The sequence below is a fragment of the Harpia harpyja genome, chromosome 15 (genome assembly GCF_026419915.1).
Source record: "Harpia harpyja isolate bHarHar1 chromosome 15, bHarHar1 primary haplotype, whole genome shotgun sequence".
NCBI lineage: Eukaryota > Metazoa > Chordata > Aves > Accipitriformes > Accipitridae > Harpia > Harpia harpyja.
The window spans coordinates 8939487-8957553 of record NC_068954.1 but is presented as its reverse complement, the minus strand read 5'-3'; positions in this window follow the sequence as shown (position 1 = coordinate 8957553).

Below are 18067 nucleotides of genomic sequence, written 5' to 3'. Positions count from 1 at the left end.
TCTATTAGCTTTTACTATTGCTTTCTGTATTATATTGATAACCCAGCTTCTGAACCAACCTTTTACTTCATTATTCAGTTTATATTGTAATTGAGGGTTTTTTTGAAAAAGAAAAAAAAAGAAAAGGAAGAAAGAAAGAAAAGAGAAAGACAAATTAATGCCAATGAGAGTCTTTTTTTTTCCCTGTGTCTATGCAGTCTGATTTATTGCAAAGTATTTGCCATTCCATATCCTATTGTTTCTTCAGGTATTGAAATTTGCTGTATCATTTTTCAAGGGTTTTAAAATTGCATTTGCAAATTAAAAAATAGAACGAATAACAATGAATTTCAGCTGTACAACTGTCAAAGAGACACTGTATATTCCAGGACAGTCAGGAATAATAACACTCTGGGAACATATGATCATCTTTAATTTGGAAAGCTGTCTGAAATTAAACACATTAAAGACAGAATTCTGACCTAGTTTTATCATGCTGAAGTGATTCAATGTTCACTGCTTTCCTTTAAAATATCAACCTTTCTGGATATTTTCCACTACGAAAACAATTTCCATGCAAGAAAAATGTTGAGTTTAAGCAATGGTTAAGGAGCCTGACAGAAATAATTACCTTGAGTGAAATTATACTTGGTCCAATCCTGTCCAATGTTTGGTCATAAAGGATGTCCAGCTCTTCTCAAAAAGCATACACAGATTGCTTCCAAAGAATGAACATTTACATCCAGTCATCATTACCAATGTTCTGGGAAATTAACTATTGCTGTTGTAGTATAGAAAACTTTTTTCAGAGTTTTACTTTTGTCCTTTACTTCAAAAATGCTTTAGGTCTTATAGTAATGCTTCTTTTCAAGCCCTTGTTTTTACTTTAGTGTCTCAAGAGAGGTGTTGAACTAATTGGGTTTTTTGTGCTGAATTACTTTGGGCCCACAAAAGGTCTGGAAGCACTGGCATATGACACCTAAGTTCTGTAATAAATATATTTAATGCGTATAATAACACCAGATGTAGGACCACCAAGTTTAGAGAACAGGGTATCCAACTTAATCTCAAAGCCATGCAAGCATGTAATATGCATTTTCAAGGCTAGTATAACCAAAGTTGTGAAAAAAAAAAAAAAAAGATAATATGCAACCTGTGTTCAACAAAGATCCAGCCAGGCTAGGTCACCTATGCTGCTTTGTCTAGGTAACCTAAACAAAGAAGAGGCATTAACTTTCATCCATTTGGAGTTCAGTAAAATACTGATGCCATATGTAAATGTAACAAATACAGTAAATGCAATGTCTTATGAAGAAGCATTAATGATGGTTAGAAAAATGGGAATTAATACTGTAACTGTGAGGTGAGTAAAGAATTGGCTAGTAGAGAAGTATTGAAAGGGAAAAATCTAGTATGACGAGAGGTAACAAATGGTTGGCCTTGGACCAATCTTGTTAATTTTTCGTGTAAATAACCTTGGCTTAAAAAAAAAAAAAAGTATTCTTAAGACTAAAAGCTAAAAGGCATTGTCAATACTGAAGAGGATTAGGGTATTTCACAAAAAGAACTGCATGGCCCTGAGGATGGGAGTAAGCGTAATTAAATTAAATTAAATTTATAATAAAAAGAGGAAGGTCACTGGAGACTATGAACGAGAATTTCTGCTATTAACTAGGAACTCAGCAGTCAGAAGTGACTGGGAAGAGAGAGACACAGGTGTACAAGCTGATCACAGGATGACTATAAGCTAGCAAGGGATGGCAAGCGTGGAAAAACTCAAATGACGTCCTGCAATACATCAGTCAAGGTGCTTCCAGCTGAGATAGATAGAAAAGCATTAATTCCACTATTCTAAGCCCTGATGAGACTTAATTTGTAATAGTGTGTACAGTTCTGATCATTTATTTTCAAGGAAAAAACAAAATTGGAATAGGCATAGAGAAGGATCACTAGGATAATGAGGGGAACCAAGGGCTTATCAGACAAGAGAAAAATTTACCTTGTAACCCAAAGGGATGTGATTGGTGCCTATACATAAACTAGTGTACAGCCATGGGAGAGGAAAGAGTTATTTAAACTCAAGGAGAGTGTTTGCATAGTAATAAAGGGTCATAAACTGGCTGTTAATGCAGTAAGATACAAAACAAGGGAGATTCTGAAATCACCTTCCAGGTGAAGCACTGGGGATAAAAAGTCTAACTACTATTAATATACTGTTCGAAACATTTATGAAAGTAAATATATGACGCCATGTCCATAATGTCAGGGAGTTGCATTTGAAGACCAGGAAACCATTTCCAATTCTGTATTTCCAGGATTCCAAGCTTTAGCCCTTTCCAAGATTTCCAATACTGCCTGTGAGGGCATGAGAATGTCAAGAATAAGGTATTGGATATGATCTGTTCATCTTACAAATGTAAAAAAGAGAGAAGAGAGAGAATTGGTATGAGAAGTGCAGGTCGCCTTCTAAACAACATTTAGGCTGTCTAAATTGTTCAAATTGCCTAAACTGAACTGTCAGTATGGACAACGATCTCTGAGGATTTGTGGCAGTATTCAGGAGGTTCCCTATCTTGCAGGATTACAGCAACTACACGCCTCCAGACCTCACTGCAATCCACAGAAGTCTTTCAGATTTCAGAAAGCTTTGAACCTGCTGTACATGTATCTGTCTATAAAAATGTTTATTTAAAATTGGAAAAATTAATTTAGTCAAAGTTTAAGTTCATGAAAGAGAGAGAGAGATCATAACTTTGTGCGCTGCCTTAATTATATTTTAACTCAAGCAAATTAAAGCCAAGTATTCCAGCATGTCATTCATGGAGAAAATCTTATTCACAAGGCTGCTCTATTCATGATGGAGTCTTGCACATATTCAAATTCATCATAATTTTCTTAGTCTGAGGTTCTTATTTTTATGGAATAAATTCATAATTAACATTTCAGCAGAGGGGCACCTGTTGGCACACTAGGAAAGTATTACAACTAAGCAGGATTTAAGAATAAATGAAGATATTTATAAGTGGAAGTAGCTCTTTATTCCCTCCAAAATAATATTTGTTCTATCACAGAGTTACAGTGCATGGACGTACTTAAGCTCCCAATGTGTGCACACACACATTTAAAAAAAAAAAAAAATAGGTAAAATAGACTTGTGGGTGTTAGAAACACTTGTGAAGCAGTAAATGAAGAAATAGGTACAAAAATGTTTGGTAAATGCAAGTAATGGGTAGTTGTGTTTGGAGCTGAATGCTTGAGTGCTACACTGCCATGGGCAAACAAATTAACCTGCCTCAGTGCCTTACCTCCAGTGGTCTCTTCCAGTGTCAATTATTCTCTGGTTCTAGAGCAGCTAACAGAAAAGAACCCCTTTGTTTTGAAAATAAATTGTTGTTATGTGTTCATCTGAGCTGAGTACATGTTTTAGACTCGAAATATGTTAGTTTCTCTCCTAGATAAATTTTAGTCACAGATCATTCATAAATATTACAGTGCAAAACACTGCCTGGATACTAGCTTATCACTGTTGGAGGCTGAAAGATTATTATAATCTTCTACCAGACCATTGCCAGGAAGGTCAAGTAGCTAAACAGTTATCTCCCCTCACCGTTAGAAAAGGCTTGACCGCAACAGACAGTATAAACTGTCAAATGGAGTTTTCTAACAGTTTTCAATGTAAAAGTGAAGCTAGACCATTACACTAGAATGAAGACATTAGGATTAAAACAATAGTGTCTCCCTCAGCATTCCCCTCTCAGTTCTCATATCCAAAATTCAGTCACAACTTCTCTGAAAGTGTTTTTAACACAGTTGTAGGGATTGTGGGGAAAAAAAAAAAAAGCAAAAAAAAAACCAACCCAAACTTAAAATGCCTGATTAGAAAGGGGAGGGGAAATTAAGTTGAGAAAAAAATATATGGTTTCTGAAATAAGGAACCCTGCTTAAGTGCCTGAAATGCCTGTAAAATGGATTCAGGCCCTAATCAGTAACAACTGCTTAACACTGCTTTCATATTATCTAGGCCTATTAAAATAGAGACCCACCTATAACAACATAGTATATTAGTAATCTTCTAAGTGTTAAAAGTAATGATTTGGCAAAATTAAGAAGCCAGAAGATAGAAAACGAGGCTCGGGACTACCAGATTTATGACAGTGTTATTACTGCTGGCAGATCACTTTTCTTTTTAAACTGCAGCATGTACGAAGTGGAGCTGAAGCATCCCTACAGTACACTCTGCCTGGATGTTGCACAGATATTAGCAAATGACAGCAATTTATCAGGAAACATCCCAGGTCTCTGCTGAATCAGGGCTTTGTCATACTATGGGACCTTCATATCACTGTTGCTCACCTGGTGAATTATAAGGTCTAAATCCTGGTCATTTGGGGTCTGCAAAGAAGTCATCGACATTCTTGTCTCTATCTTTAGCATCTAGGTCAAACTGCAACTGGGATAATTACACTATGAAGTATATCTTGTTATTGGCTACTAGTAAAATTTTCTATGTTCGTTAACAATCAGCCATTTTGTGTTCAGTTCAGCATTTGTGTCTATGCTTTTCCTCTCAGTCAAAAATAAGGCTTACCCTATTTACAAATACTACAAAGTATTAATTTATTCCCTGGCCATGAAAGGATACAAATGCATTTATTTGTTCGTGTATTCTTAGCTGGATTTAACTTAAGTGCTTACATTGTTCACTGTCATATTATTGCAATGCTTCAACAACATTCAGGCTCTTGCAGTTTTGTTTTCACAACTGTGCAAGTTTATTCTCGTAACTCTGCAAAAAACAGACAGGCAAATACTAGAAGGAAAAAATAAAATGGCCCAACAGTGGCAAACTCAGCGGCCTAGCTCTCAATTCTGATCTGCTGTAAGTGGAATATCCTCCGTAAGAACACATCGATGTACGATGAGATACGTCCTGGACATGTGTGACCCTATTCACATCAGCAGAGTGATTCAGGGCTTCGTGTAACGCAAGCCCAATGTACATCTCAATGATAGTTTTTGCCTCTGTCTGAAATGTGGATTCAGGAGCAGTTCTGAACACCCAAATCTGTGCATATACCCTCGCAGAATCACTGTCAGGGTGAAACCTAGTGCAAAGCACAAGTCATAGATGGGAAACTTTAGTGCATCCAATGGATGGCAACTTTCATGTGCTGTGGTCAGAAGTTAATTTGAACAGTCAGTGTGAATCTACCTTTCAATCTAGAGTTAGCTCATGAATCTGTCTGTCTCCCTAACAGCTAGGCCTGATTTTCCCCTCTTTATGTCTGAAAGGCACTGACATAATTTACAGTTGCTGTCATGCACATATCCAGTTAGACAGGTGGTACTAATTAAATATTGGACATCACAGTTATCCATTTAACAACAAATATAATTATGCTCTATCTGCAGGTGCATAGAAGCAGAAGTCTCTTGAAACTTGGTAGAGGCAGGCATATTTTAAAGGAAACAGCGAATAACTTATCAGAGGCTCTTCCTCTCTAGAGCAGTCCTCCGTGAGATTCAAAAATTGAATAAATGAGATCTTGCTCACCAGGTGGGTTTTTGCAGTCTGTGATGTTGGTTCTTATAGTTCTAAAAAGGAAGTGATAAGCTTTCTGTATTGAATGTGAGCGCTCTACAGACAGGAGGATAGACGACTGAAAAGAGAAATCCCCACAGTGAGGGATTTGTGAGATCTGGTAGAAAATCTGCATCACAATACTGTGCTATTTCCCACAGGGAAGGAGCCCAGAGAATTTCTCAAGAGAAAGGCACTATTCCACCATTGCTACTTTACAAGTGACAGACAGGAGACAAATCGGGTACTGGCGCAGACAGGTATCTTCTTTATTGTGTTCCTCGACAGAGGAAAATCTGAAAGGTCTAAGACACCAATTTCAGCCCCATTGCACTCAAGGTTTATATGCAGAATAAAACTGCAAGTTGGGGGTATCTTAGAAAAATCCATAGGGTGAGCAGAGCTCACTTATTTTCAGAGCTTTCTAGCAGCTTGCCAGACTTGCAAGCCTAGCACAAGTCCGTGGAAGCAAAAAATAAAGCCATCACAAAAGGCTGTATTTTGGGACTTACAAATGGAAGCTGAGATATTTTAACTATTCAATTAACTGCGGCTGTAGGATTTGCTTTCTGAGCATTTTATTTCTTAATCTACACTGCCCTTCTCTCACCTCTGAATAACTTTTTACTCTCCTCTTTTTTATCTGTCACTGAGTTGAAAAAGGAAGCAGAAGACTGTGTGAGTTGCAGGACCACCTCTGTTGCCACTGAAAGCCGTTACGTGTGGTGAGAGCATTAGAGATTCAGAAGTAAATTGCAAAGTTGGTTCAGAGCACAGTGAAGCATTTAGCTGCAACTCAGTTGGGTGGAAAAAAGAAGTCACACTCCAAAAGAGACAGAGAGCTTTCTCTGCTTGAAATTATTGAATAATTTATTCGAAACACAAATCAGACTATTAGAATGAAGGTGATGGTCTTCAGACAGAGGTCATGCAGAAAAGTACAGGGCCAATAACTGCCTTTTTTCCTCTTTCATTGGCTATCAAAATACTTGGTTCTTTTAAAAGAGAAGCCAGTCACAATCAATCATTTTTATATCACCTTCATTGTAGATTATTTCTACTCAGTGTAACTGGATTTGAAAAGTGCTATCACATAGAAGCTACAAGTCATGCAAAATGTCTTTTAAATAATGAAGCCAAAATGAAGATGTATCACATAAGTCCATTGAAAACTCCATTTCCTTAGAATATTTTGCAAAAAGCAGGTTTTTATAGTATGCATTCTGCTTTACTACACAAACAGCTGCCTGACAGAGCCCAGAGCAATGCAGCCACTATGCAGCAGGTAACACACAGCTATAAAGTAAATGATTAGCTTTCGAACACTCAGCACAGATCATTTTCAAAGGTAGTTTATGTGGGGACCCATTAACCCCCCGAACAGGAGCTAAACACATGGTACAGCCAAGCACTTGTGAGGGGAAACAGCTCTCCCCATTCTTACTTCGGCAAAGCAATGCTCTCAGGCTGTGCTTCTCCTCCTCCTCTCATGCTCATCATGTTCTTCTCTACTACTTTAACCAGTGGATTTCTTCTCCATCCTGAGCAACCCCTTCTACAGAGACCAAACCTCACTTACTCACAATGCAGAAGAAAATACCTCAAATACCTTTCAGGTCTGTGTGCTTTCTTCATCACTATTTTTGATAGCTACCCAAACAGCTACAGATTGCAGAATTACCATGCCAGATTCCTTGGCGCTAGCCGATAGAGGCTTAAAATGCTTAATCTGCTGCTTGTCTGTGGTAAGCCTTTGTTATTAGCCTTGGGAAGAATCCTTATCAGTCAGCAATCTGATTTAGCTCTCATTCCCAACTTGTCTGGGTGTTTTTCACCTTGTGGGAAACAATTGGTTGAAGTTGTTAAGCTTCTTTTATGCAGGGCTAATAAGGGTTTGGATGTCTAGTTGTCCTTTTTGAAAAATCTATTGTGGATCAACATGATCCTGTTCTTGTGTAAAGCACCAAGGCCTCTCTGTCAGAGCAAGAATTATACTTCTTGCACCATTTTTTTTTTCACAGAGCAAAGATAAAATCCTGCATCTCCTTTTTGTTTTCGCTTGGTGAACAGCATAATTTTCTCACTGGTTTCCAGAAACCAAAGCCCAAAGATTTTGAAATACAAATATAACAGAATGCAGGCATTATATACTCAGAGATACATAAATTCTGTTTTACTCTCTGTAGTCTGGCATTTGAGATTAACTCTTTGTAGTATCACAAGCCAGACTTTCATATATTCAGGAATTTTCAAAGTATTATAAAGGATTAGTTCATGCAAATTTCTGATAAGGACATGTTAATAATTCTAAGAAAAGAACATATTAGCTTCAGTAAAACAAAAATTTAAGGCATCCCTAAAATCTTGTAACCAGTCTGAAACACAGTAAACAGTATCTGTACATTAAAAAACACTATCAGACAGTAAATCTACTCTCCACAACAGGCTTCCACATCTCACTGATATTGTGTATATTCAAATGCAAGCCTTCTAAACAACACATATGCTATACTTCAGCAGAAATATACACATATTCCTTTCTGAGATAAAGGTGACAGTAATATGCAGCATGTGTCCCTTGTCTCCCTCAAAGTTTGAGGAGAATTGTAACATTTCTGGTCTTTCCCATCCTAACTGCAAGCAAGCAATATGGCATAGGTCTGCAGTTAACAGGAGATATGTCCTCAGCTTTCAGCAAAACATTTCCAAGAACTGTCCCTCTCAGCAGGCACATCTCAGCTTGTGTCAGGGAGATGCTCAGGTTCCACAGTCGCCTTTCTTCATTTGCAAGTTTGTACCCTGACTGACTCAGCTGACAGAGGATGACTGGATGTGAATTGCCAGTGAGATGCCTCCCAAGAAAACCTTATCAATAAAAGCTACTGAGCATGTACGATAGTTGAAACTTTTTCTTTCTGATGTTTCAGGATGTTCCTAGCTGAGTTGCCATGTCCTGCTCTTTGTGCAGGTGACAATATCTATAGTATTCCCAGTAATACCTGTCTTCCCTTCCTCTGCCTCTGTTCTGGGATGTCCTCTACCTAACCAGGGGCTTTCAGTAGCTCAAGAATCCAAAGTCTACCTGCTGAGAATATCCTTTTCTAAAGATTTCCTGTGTGGACATCTACAGAAAACACAGTCACAAAGTTTTACAGCTGAAAGTGATGTAACTCCCTTTGAAGAGGTCTGCATTTTGTTTCATGTTGCTAGTTCTCAGAAAGCAATTTGATTTCCTTGCAGAAATAGCCATTTTAAAGATTTCTTGCTCTTTGATACTATTATGAACTTATTAATTAGTCTGCTCTTGAGTCAATTTTCAGCAGTCGTAAACTGGATCAAGACCTGTGGGATTAAACAACTAGATAAATATTGAGCCAGTGGGGCCAGATTTTAATGCCTGTACTTGTGCTGTTTTTCCAAAAGAAACCTTCTTAGACTTCAGTAGTCTCTTTGTGGGTTAAGGTGCTACTCAGTGAAACTAAGATGATCAATACTGGAGTCTCAGTTACCATCAACTAATACTTTATGAGACTGGAATTATTTATGGGTATTCTAAAAATTTCTAAGTTTGTACATAGGTAGTTATTGCTGACACACTTAGGAATTTCCAGAGTGGATCGAAGCCAAAAACCCTCTAGCCCAATATTTACCCTTCTTTGATGAGCAGCACCAGAAGTTTCAGAAATCTGCAAAATTCCAGATGGGCAGGATCACAAGAAATCTCAAGAGATCATTTCATTTAAACCTTTCTGTTTGGAAAATACAGATGGGAGATTCTCTCTTTCCCAAGGTAAATCTAATTTTCATTGCTGACAGAGATAAGTTTAAAACTTCAAATGTGACATTTAATATCCCCTGCAGATACTTGGGCATTTTTGTTATACCAGCATGCTCTGGACTCCTTGGTTCTCTAACTTTTGCTAGACTTCCTTTGAAGACCTCCTCTTTATACTTCCTTCTTAAAATATCCATTGAATGCTTCAACTGGTCTTTGATATAATAGAGATAGCTGTGATAGCTTTGTTCTTTGCCTGTTAAGCATGTTCATTAATCAACATTTCTTATTTAAAATAAAAAATATTTTATCCTGAAACTTTATGGATATGGTCTCCTAGCAACAGAATTTCCTCTTAAGAAGCCACTTGTATTTCAAAGGGTCCATGCCTGGAACATATTTGACAGCACTTTTCCAAAAAAATTTAATCAACTGATTTCTTCATATGAGTTAAATCATTTTTTCACAGAGTTGGCAACACTATCAAGTGTTAGAATTTTAAATCATCATTAAAAACAGATCACAAAAAGTAAGCTCATTGTCCATAAAAATAGCAGCTAATTATTATTAATGCTTATTATGAGTGTTGCTGTCACACACCAGGACATCACTGGGCAAAGTGCTGTAAAACCAGAAAAAGAATGTACTTGCCTTATGTAGCTTACAGATTTTCATGGTTTCTTTCAATATTATTTCTGAAGTGTAAGGAAGAACAAGAAGATTCTGGTTTCAGTGAAGGAACTCTAGTTGTTTACCAGGTCTCTGATCCTTACAAATAATTCTAATGCATTTATTATGAAAAAAAATCTAATTATTTATTGAACAGATACTCAACATCACTTCAAGTAGTTATGCTAAATGTAAATGCCAGACTTAGAAATGTGAGACCACACTGTTCTGCAGTCACAGCCTTATTGTACTCCCCTCCGACTCATTTCTGTTAATATTTTCTGATGAGAATTGAATTACTTGTAAAATCAATCAGTTTGTAAAGTGGTCATTTGCTATGGTACCCTATGATAGCAAGGTACAGAGCTTACCATGATAGGCGATCACTTCCAGTTCTGTGCACCTGCAAATCCCAAACTCCTACAGAGTTTGTCAAGACAGCAATCCTGAGAGAAGGAAAATCATATGCAAAAGAGCAGGTTTTGATGCATTTTCTTTGAGGGGATCCAGATCTGTATGAGGTCCAAAGATCAGAGAGAGGAAACCATGATGTGGTGTGGCAGGTACATCCTCCCCGACAAAGACTGAAACTTCTCAGCTGCTGAAAGGAAAGGGTTAAACCAGAAGCTGAGGCTTGGGGGTCGAGCCGCCCAGCCCACGTGGTGACTGGAGTCACGTCCACAGAGTGCCCCAAGTCAGGTACCCCAGCGACCTGAGCCCACCGGAAATACCTCATCCAACGAGACACCTCGGTTAAGAGAAGTTTCTAGACCCCCGACCACAGATGACCATGAGCCCTGATCTGACTTAGGCTATAAATGGAGCCTGCCAGAAGACCCCTTTGAGCCAGTCTTCCTCAGAGCAGCGGGTCTGCAGTTGGAGACTCTCCCCTTAGATCGGGACGCCCTCTAAGGAAACTTCCCAGCGTTGCGTGCCTTGCCTTACCCATGAGAGAGATGTGCGCATCTTGAGTCATCATTCTAAGCCTACATCTGGTTACAGTTCGTGTAGTGATAGTTCCCAACTGACATCCTGAACCTGTAAATAAGTTGTGTTTGTTGCAGCATTCATGGCCTAATATTCCTGTTCAATCTGGCTGTTACATCTCAATATCACATAACATTCCTGTTCAATTTGATCATTGCATTTTGATATCATTAAAGAAAATTGACTTTTGAAACATATCACTGTCAGCCTAGCGTTTCTGCAACACGTGGTTGTGACAGGCTGTGATTTTAGCTGCACTGGAGCAAATATTCCTGAAGGAAGGGAGGGAGATAGGTGAGAGATGCAGAGGGAAGAGGCCAGTGGGCAGAAGTCATAGGGGTGAGGAGTCAGAGAAGAACGAGGATGTGAAATCTGTTCTTGTGTCAACAAGAACAAGGGACAGACCATAAACAAGGCTGATAGTAGATAGGAACTGCCCAAGAAGGGTTAATAGAACAGCAAAAACATACCATGGAGGTGGAGGGATAGATAGATGTTATGAGTCAGAAGTGTGGGGTATGAACAGTGGTATATGGGAAAATGATCCAGGTGTGTGGTGGGTTGACCCTGGCTGGACGCTGGGTGCCCACCAAAGCCGTTCTATCACTCCCCCTCCTCAGCTGGACAGGGGAGAGAAAATATAACAAAGAGCTTGTGGGTTGAGATAAGAACAGGAGAGATCACTCACCAATTACCATCACAGGCAAAACAGACTCAGCTTGGGGAAAATTAACTCAATTTATTACAAATCAACCAGAGCAGGGTAATGAGAAATAAAACCAAATCTCAGAACACCTTCCCTCCACCCCTCCCTTCTTCCCGGGCACAACTTCACTCCCGGATTCTCTACCAACCCCCCCAGCGGCGCAGGGGGACGGGGAATGGGGTTTACGGTCAGTTCATCACACGTTATTTTCTGCTGCTTCATCCTTCTCAGGGGGAGGACTCATCACACTCTTCCCCTGCTCCAGTGTGGGGTCCCTCCCATGGGAGACAGTCCTCCACGAACTTCTCCAGTGTGCTGCAGTTCTTCACGAACTGCTCCAGCATGGGTCCCCCACGGGGTCACAAGTCCTGCCAGAAAACCTGCTCCGTGGGCTCCTCTCTCCACAGATCCACAGGTCCTGCCAGGAGCCTGCTCCAGCGCGGGGTTCCCACGGGGTCACAGCCTCCTTTGGGCATCCCCCTGCTCCGGCGTGGGGTCCTCCATGGGCTGCAGGTGGATATCTGCTCCACCGTGGACCTCCCTGGGCTGCAGGGGGACAGCCTGCCATCTCACCGTGGTCTTCCCCATGGGCTGCAGGGGAATCTCTGCTCCGGCGCCTGGACCATCTCCTCCCCCTCCTTCTGCACTGACCTGGGGGTCTGCAGGGCTGGTGCTCTCACATGTTCTCACTCCTCTCTCCGGCCACCGTTTCTGTCCCAACAACTTTTTTCCTTCTTAAAAATGTTATCACAGAGGCGTTACCACTATCGCTGATTGGCTCGGCCTTGGCCGGTGGCGGGTCCGTCTTAGAGCCGGCTGGTATGGGCTCTCTCGGACACAGGGGAAGCTTCCAGCAGCTTCTTACAGAAGCCACCCCTGTAACCCCCCCCCCCTCGCTACCAAAACCTTGCCACACAAAGCCAATACAAGGTGAAAATGAAAAATGTTGCTTTTCTCACAGGGACTCCATAAAAAGACAACTGTGCTAGTGAGTCTGAAGATGACTATCTAAATTAAACAAAATGCCATATCAAAACCCATATGTTTCACCATCTTCACTGACATAAAACCTGTCTAGACTGGTGTAACATTTCTCTCTGCTACCTCTTTCACAGTCCTGCGCTAATGTTTAACAGACAGCAGCTTCTGTGTATGAAATGCAGAAGGCGGTACCAAACGCTTCTCAGCTGATCTGCTCCCCACATTGGCCTGGATGTCAAGAGTCTTTCCAAAATGAGCACTATGATAGGAAGCCAATCCCATAAGCTACTGCTGCTGCTATTTCAAGCAGCAGTCCCCAAAGCTTGGGTGCTTTTTTCCGTACTGGTCCCCTTCAATGTGTCAGAAAAGCTGCTGAGAAGCAGACATCTTCAATGCTCCCCCAAGGAATACATGTCTGAAATCTAAATAATCCATTTCCAGTACTTCCTGAGAACCAGGAGAATTCAACCGATCCCCCAAGGAATGCAAATGTCTTACAGTATTATGCTGTAATAGCAGAATGTCAGCAAATACTAAGGAAATCACAAAGGGTGATTTCTGCTTTTCACAGCAGTGTATAGTCTATCGAGCATGTATAGAATAGAAAATGTAATCAATACAGATACCAAGACAAATAAGGAAGAACCTATAACAGCATCTACCATCTGGAACCAGAGGAATTGATCTTTTGATTCAACATGGAATAAGTTCCATCCCTATAGTGAATCTCTTTATAAATTAAGAATTTAAGGAGCTATTTTGTCTGTCCCTGCAACATCCTGAAGACATCAGCATGTTGAAAGATTTTCTTGGCAACTGAAGGTGGTTTTTAAGTCTATATTATTTTTTTAGGAGGGTTTCTATTCACAATTTTGAAATACCCAGATATTTCTGTTCTGTCTTCATTTATACCCTTTCCACCTGACATACAATCAGTTTAGATTTTTCCATTGAGCTGAGTGGCTGCTAAATGCTTGATAGATGAATGATCATTGCTCAAGTGATTTTCTACCAGACTCATATAAGAAGCAATTTTGACCTCCAATTCTTCATACTTTTGCTTTTCATGTAAATCCTCATCTTGTTGACCCATCTGATCCATTATCACATCACCACCTGTTCAATCATCAGCCTAGCTTGCAAAGATGAACCTTTGATAGGAAGACGTGGGTTGATGTGTTTTTTTCTGTGTTGCAGGGTATTTACCACTCTGCAATAGAATTTTTCTATGAACTTTAAAGAAGCATTCACTGCTTTCTTGATATATGTCTTTTTTTTAAATATATAGAACCCAAAAGATTTTTTTTTCTCTTGCAATGAGATAAAGCATCTGAAAAGGCAAGAAACTATTCTGATAAGAGATCTAAGTCACAGCTTTAGTCTGAATAAGTACAATGGCCCTCTTAAATATCATTTTTTCTTCAGTTATGCTAAATTCTTAATTTAATATTTATCAATACTTGTTTAATGAATTGAAATAAGAAAAATCCATCATAACACTAGAATATAGAACCAAATCTTATTGGCAAAATTATTCTGGGTAAGTTCTGTCTGATCACACTTTAGGCTTCTACAAAACGAAAACTTTCAGAGTTTTCCAAGGCTACTTTTATGGCAAATGGAGAAAAATAGCCATTTCTGGGACATGATTACTGTCTTCCTAAAGTGTATATCTAAAATACGTTAGATAAATGAGACCCTGAAATTGCCTATTTCTCACCAGTGACTGTTCAGGGATCACTGGGACACTAGCTACTGTGGGGGTGCAGCCCCCCTTGGGCCACATTGCGATGTCAGAACCAGGCAACATTGTGTTCTTGTGCAGTGAGTTGGGACAATCTGGTACCTTCTTATCCCGGCTATGGTACAGTGAGTTAGGCTGATTAGGCACTCCATAACCATACCTGAAACTCCTGTTGCCTGGAACCGTACCTGAAACTCCTGCTGCTTGGATCATGGCCCACCTTGGAGGGTGCCAGAATTACATAACAAAAATCATGGCCAGAATGGAAATACACTGACCAAAGTCAATCATCTCACGATACTATAAATAGTGATCCTAAGTGAGACCCTTTGAGCTCTCCAGGATCGCAGCAGGCTGTGATCCAGTATCATCTCCCCCTGAGTTGGGAACCATCTTAGGGTAGATTTCATGAGGACTTTAAGTGGTAGATGTTGTGAGGATTTCAAAGAGTATATTTCGTGAGAATTTCCAAGATCGCCTGCCGATAGATGCTGACAAAGAAGAAGGGGTCAAAGATCATCTGCTGACAAATGCTGATGAAGAAGAATAGTGAGTAATGTACTACAATTAGCTTTTGCAAGGTTTTAAAGATCATTTGGTACCAATAATTTACTATAATAGCCAAGGGAGAAAAATCTTTATTATAGGTTAACCTCTGTATCTGTGTGTGTTTGTGTGCGATTTGATTTAGGAAACATTGTAGCGCTGATGATAGCAAACTTTATTAAATCATTCTGATAATTGGCTGATGATTAAGTATTGTTAAAAATCATATAATCTAATATTGTGATTTACTGTAATAGTGTTAATAAATCTTAAATTGCTGCTACCTCAAAGTCATATAGGATCCATAATCACTCATTCCCTGACAAATTGGCATAGTAATTTAATGGGAGATTTCCCTTAATCTTTGTATCCCTTCTATTAGGCATAAACCGTTGTCCAGGTCTGAAACTAAGTTTGGACCCAGCCACACCTAAATTCCTCTCTGAGATGGAGTTTAGAAAGCAAGGGGGTCCATTCTGAACCTCATGACTCAATGGGAGGTATTCCTTACCCTTGTAATGATTCCACTAGACATAAACCTTTGACCAAGTCTGAGACTAAGATTGCATCTAGCCACACCTAAGCTCCGTCAGGAGTTTAGAAAGCAGGGGGGCCCATTCTGAACCTCGTGACTCAGTGGCAGGGTCTGCCTTACCCTTTTCATCTCCAGTCTCTGCGTAAATCATTCTAAATCAATCCTAACTCGATTTTCCTTTTTATGTTTCTCACACGCAGTAAGTAATAGAGTGAACCTTGCCATCGAACTTTGTTAAGTTGCACTTCTACAAAGTCACATTAAAAAATCACTTTTGCTGATATCTTTGATGGTGATTCTTTAAGTGATCTAAATCTTTTCCTCCACAACAGTTAGATGTGAACATCTAGACACATGACATCTAAAACTGTGGGAGTTTAATCCCATCTTCTGTGCTTTATTTTGGTAGAAGGGGTGCAAAATTTAATCTCTTTGTAGATCTCATGTGCTCTCTTAATTTTTTTAACACTGTTTGAGGTTTGTGTGAAACCACATATAAGTATTTCACATGTGAATCTTTCAAACACAAGATGGAACTGAAAGGATAACCAGGATCATCAAGTTTGGTCTTTTGCTGTCCAAGACAACAAACTGAGCAAGATCTACCTTGAAACCCCTCAAAACTCTTCATCCACTCTTCAGATGGTAAAAACATGTTCTCTAATTTCCAACCCAAATGTATTCATGGCTCATTTATAACTATTTGACTATATACCAACACTTCATTTTACCTTTAAAAACCTCCCCTATTCTCATATACAGAAAGTGAGCCAGCTGATTTAACTACAAAATCCTCTTGGAACAGCTGACACTTGGTGTCACCCCCTCACCAAATAGTTCCTTTCTCTTTTTCCACTCTGTCTGATGCTGATGCACCTCCCTTTCTGGCTGCCCAGAAGCAATCTTGCTCTCTGAAAAATTATCCATTTCTTCTCAAATGCATACCAGAAATCCACTTACAGTGATACCAAGGTTGAGTAGCAGCTGGACAGTAGTTTATTTTTGTTATATTTACATAACAAAAACACCTCTATGAAAGGCTTGAGGGGTCTGAACAATTTATTAAGCTTAAAATAACATAATGATCGCTATACAAGACCATTAAATATTCATATTCAGGAAACACATTAACTGAGACAGCCAGCAACATTAAATAACAGTGTGCAGGTGACAAATTAACTCTACCAATCAATATATCAAAGTATTTTAAAAGCACTTTCACCACCTTCAGAAACATACTCTTATTCAAAAATACTTTCAATAAATTAAATACTCTATTAATTAATTTTCTTTTAGTAGACTTTCAAGAGTTTCTATGCCATCAGGGAGTGCATTAATTCATCTATATGACCTTACTACAATTAGTTTTCTTCCCCTGCTGCTTATTATATTGCTATATTTTGTCTGAAACAGGTTTAGCAGGTAACATTTACACACCAGGGTTACATCTTCTTGAAGGTCTGCTCACTGGCGGAATCGTCATTAGGACCTTCAAACCTGTACATTACTACCTCCTATAGAAATTAAGAATGATCCCAAGAAAGCCAGGAAAGGTGAAGCTAGTTACAGCATTTTCTCATGTGCCTCTACTTGGGCAGAAGAATTGAGGGGTGGAGGGGAAGGAGGAGGAAGTAGGGTGTTTGTTTCTTTTCCTGATGCATGGTTAAGACACAAGTTATTTTAAGACCAAGGAATGGATTTCTAGCCAGTTCCTTGTCTCCAGTCCTGACCCTAGAGTCCCTGGTGCAGGTGACCATCTCCAGCATGATATCCTGCTGATAGTTATCGTAAAATGAAGGTCCAAAAGTGCTATCTTGTAGAACTGGACCAGCAGTGCTGGCCAATGTTGAAATCACTCCCATTTCTGCTGCCAGCTTGGGCTGGATTCTTACTGCCCTGGGGAAAGTAAAGATAGCAGACGTGGTACTGCTTTACCTCATGACAGTATCAAGCATTTGGGGAAAAGACTGTGGGATATGATAAGAAAAGACAACTTTGCTTAGATTTTCCTGTAAATTTTCTTGGAGATGAGAGAAGTGAATTCATTGTTCATATAAACTGCTAGATTAAAAGTCAAAGAAACTGGACTTTCCTCATTCTTTCTAAAATGAGCAATGAAGAGACAGTGCTTGTGAGATATCCTTCTCTCTGTCTCACCTTTGCTCCCAGACTCCACCCTGTATGGACGCTTTATTAAATTGTCGCCATCATTCAGTTCTTTTACTCGTTTCAGGCCTCTTCGCTGATGGCAATTACAATTTGCGATGAGAGGTTATGATCTGGATACTCTTGTGCCAGAAAATGGTCTTGGTTTACTGCCCTGTTCAGTGGTCACACAAATTTGAAGTATTTAATCGACATTTAAAATGTCTTTCATATGGAATTTCACGCTCTGTGCCAGATTCCCCACGATGTTATTTCCAATAGGCAGGTAATGATTCACCACAACATGGGTCTAAGATAACCATCCTAAGAGCCAGGTACCACTGAAAAATCTCAAAAACACTCACATGCGTTCCTTGATGGGAACACAGAAACATTTAATTGGGAAAAAATGCTGCTTG